The sequence below is a fragment of the Phacochoerus africanus genome, chromosome 1 (genome assembly GCF_016906955.1).
Source record: "Phacochoerus africanus isolate WHEZ1 chromosome 1, ROS_Pafr_v1, whole genome shotgun sequence".
Taxonomy (NCBI): Eukaryota; Metazoa; Chordata; class Mammalia; order Artiodactyla; family Suidae; genus Phacochoerus; species Phacochoerus africanus.
In genome coordinates this window covers 241,260,055-241,263,954 of record NC_062544.1, presented here as the reverse complement: position 1 = coordinate 241,263,954, position 3,900 = coordinate 241,260,055, and the positions used below count along the sequence as shown (strand labels likewise).

The window sequence follows — 3,900 nt, the reverse complement described above, 5'->3', positions numbered from 1 at the left end:
ATAACAATCTCCCTCAAAGAGGACCACATCAAAAATCTCAGGACTTGTGAGTATGTTAAGTTATACAGCATGGGGGAATTAAACACTCCAACATCATCCAGGTGGGCTCAGTGTAATTTTTGATAACAGAAGTAGAAAGATCAGAATGTGAGTAATACAACATGAGAAAGATTTAACCAAAAATTTCAGGCTTTGAAGATGGAAGGGGGCCATGGTCCAAGGACTGCAGACAGACTCTAGAAGATGAAAAAGGCAAAGAAATGGATTCTCCCGTACAACATCCAGAAAGGATGTTCACTACTTAATTTTAGCCCAGTGAGAATCATTTTGGATGTATAACCTTGGAATCATGAAAGAATAGCAATTTGTGTTGTTTTAAGCTCCTGAGTGTGTGGCAATTTGTTAGAGCAGCAATAGGAAATCAATACAGACTCCCATGGATTCTCATAGCTGGAAATAAAACACAAACTCAAAACTTTGTGTTATAAACCCTGCAAGGTCAACTGTTCAGTTTCACTACCAACCACTTTCCCCTGCCTTTTACCCTTTCCTCAAACATGAAGAACTTATTTCTGCCTTACAGAATTTTAACTATCACTTCTGTACCTAACATTCTCCTCCCCAGACTGCCATGGCTGGCTTCTTGATACTCATGTCTCAGCTTGACAAGGCCACCTTTCCTGTAGACCTTTACCAATCCTCTGATCAAAAGTAATTCCCAGTCATTCTTTATCACACGGGTCCATTTAACCCTCAGCACAGCACTCTCTAGTTTTTGCTATTTTCCTTATTTATGCATTTATTTTTATTTGCTTCCCCAAACTCCTCTATTAGAAAGTAAGTTTCATGGGAAGGATGGACTGGGAGTTTGGGATTGACTTATGCACACCTGTCCCAGGATTCTTAACAAGCCCTTACTGAAGGAGAAAGTTTCCCCATGCTGTACATCAGCACAGACTTGGTCCTGCATCATCATAGTAATGTGGCCCTCACCTGAAATAATTACATTGCCCTAGAATTCAAGTCAGAGGGAAGGGGTGGATTTCTGCTTTTTTTTAATTTATTTTTTGCTGTGTCTTCAGGGTCCATCTCAGAAACATGCATAATCCTGATAAATATAGTGTTGTAATTAAACTAAGGATAGTAAGACTTATACTCATGAAATACCAGAGGAACACACAAGGCAAATATTCATACTCAAGAGTGTGTTAAATGGGTCATAAGAACTTGGGAGGTGGGAAGAAGATAGACACTCTTGATCTGGACAGACCCTGGATTGATCCTAAGGAAGGGATAGGAATTGGATAGATAGAAGATAATGGTGAAGGTAATATGGTTAAGGCAAAAGCCACCAAATGCACAATGAAAGTGATTTATTCAGAAAGCCATGAAAAGAAAGGTTTGGGTTAGGGATGGTACATGGGGTGTTCAGACTACAAGGAGATAAAGTGAGCTCAAACCAGGTATGTAATTACCCAAACAAATTGTGATTTGTGATTGAAACACAATAGGGATTCTTTATATTAAAAATGATGGGAAAGTCCTAAGTAAGGAAATACTTTGAGGAAATAAATCTGTGCAAAAGATACTTCTGGATTTTCAAGAAAAATTTAGTGTTTTCTTCAATTTGGGGCTGAAATACTGTACCCACTAAAAAATAAATCTCCATCCTTCCCTCCCCCAACAACCACATTCTACTTTTGTCTGTATGAGTTTGAATACTTTAATTCATGTTAAGTGGAAAACCAGTATTTTTCCTTCTGTGTCTAGTTTATTTCACTTAGCACAGCGTCCTCAAGTTTAATACATATCTTAACATGTTTCAGTATTGTATTCCCTTTTTAAGGAAGAATAGTTTCCACCACTTTATGTATATACCACATTTTGTTCATCCATTCATCCAGCAGTGGAAAGTTGGGTGTTTCCTCTTTTGGTTATCTTGAATAATGCTTCTATGCACGTGGGTGCAGAAAATTAATCTTTCAAACAACATTGTTAATCTATACAGACACAGTCATTGAAATTGTTTGAGAACACTTATGCCAATTGCTGACACCTAAATTATGAATCATAGATAAGTCTTTTTCACTGAATATTCCTTTTAAGACCTCAAAAGCCATCTTTGTGCATCTTATTCAAAGTTTTTCTTGAAAATATGCTGGGAAAATGTAAATAACTAGCTTACAAAGTAAGAGCTCCTGGAGATTGATACTCCCCTAGAAATGGGCAGGCACCAAAATCTATTTGACTTTGGAAAACACTGTGGAATATGTTCCTAGTTGTCTGGGCCAGGGAGAGCTCAGAGTTGAACAGGATATGTTAAAAAGTATTACCTCATTTATCCACAATTGTTTTCAACAGAGAAATCAGGAATGGTTAAAGAAAATCATACCATAAACCAAAAATTTATCCTCACAGGATTTACAGATCTCCCAGAGCTGAAGACCTCTCTGTTTGTGGTGTTCTTTGCCATCTATCTGATCACCCTTTTGGGGAATCTCTGTCTGGTGATAATGATTTCAAAAGAGCATCATGTGCACACTCCAGTGTGCATCTTTCTGGGCAATCTTGCATTCTTCTGGATTCTTGCTGTGCCACTGCATTATTCCTAAGATGATAGGGAACTGCTTTTCTGAAAACAGAATGGTTTCCCTCTATGAATGCATGGCCCATTTTTATTTCCTTTGCACTATAGAAACTGCAGACTACTTCCTTCTGGCAGCAATACCCTATGATCGCTATGTGGCCATCTGCAACCCACTGCAGTACCACACCATGATGTCAAAGAAACTCTGTGTTCAGATGACCACAGCAGCCTACATAGCTGGAAACCTGCATTCCATGATTCATGCTGGGCTTCAATTTCACTTACGTTTCTGTGGCTCTACTCACATCAACCACTTTTACTGTGATGTTCTTCCTTTGTACAGGCTCTTTTGTGTTGTCCCTTATGTCAATGAACTGGTACTATTTGGATCTTCAGGCTTAGTTCAAGTCTTCATAATAGGTAGACTATTACTGTCTTAATATCTTATCACTATATTATCTTTACTATTTTCAAAATGAAATCCAAAGAGGGAAGGATCATAGCCTTTTCTACCTGTGCATCCCACTTTCTATCAGTTTCATTATTGTATAGATCTTTTTTCATGTACATTAGATCACATTTGCTTTACAAAGGGGATAAAATACAGCAGCTGCTATTTTGTTTACAGAAGGAGTTCCTTCACTAAATCCTTCTATTTATGGCCTGAGAGATAAGGAAGTAGTAATTGTCTTGAGAAAAATTCTGAAGGAAAACAAATCTAAAAAATGTTTGAGACCGTGGCTTAATATTTTAAATGCAGGAAAAACTTCCAAGTGAAATTACACAGAGAAAATGCACAAACTGAAGGTAAAATATTAAAATATATCATAATGCAATCAATTTAAGCAGCAATATGCAAGGGAGAAAATATACAGGAAGGAGTAAACTGTACCAAGTTTTAATTGAAAATAAAAAAAATCAAAATCAAATTTTGAATTAATTCAAAAAACAATACAGCATGTTGCAAAGATCATGGATTAGGTCAGCATCAGGGATTAACAGCACTCAAAGAAAAGCAAAAGTTATATCTCAGTAAAACTGCAAAAAAGTGTTCACATTGTCAGACTGACATCCACCAGTCTGTTCTCTCTGTCTTTGAGTCTGTTCTGTTTTGTGGATAGTTATATTGACAAAAGGAAGGAAGGAATGATGGGTGGAAGGATGGAAGGAAGGAATGAAAGAATGAATGAAAGAGAAAGAAAGAAAGGCAAAGGGAGGAAGGAGGGAGGGAGGGAAGAAGGAAGGAAAGAAAGGAAAAAAGGAAGGAAGGAAAGACAGAAATGAAAGAAAGGAAATGAGAGAAAGTAAGAAAG

At 37.3% G+C, this 3,900-nt stretch overlaps 1 pseudogene; it reads left to right on the top strand.

Moving 5' to 3' along the window:
* Nucleotides 1–2,372: 2,372 nt before the first annotated feature.
* LOC125111187 (olfactory receptor 5K1-like) lies at nucleotides 2,373–3,364 on the top strand (annotated as a pseudogene).
* Nucleotides 3,365–3,900: the final 536 nt, after the last annotated feature.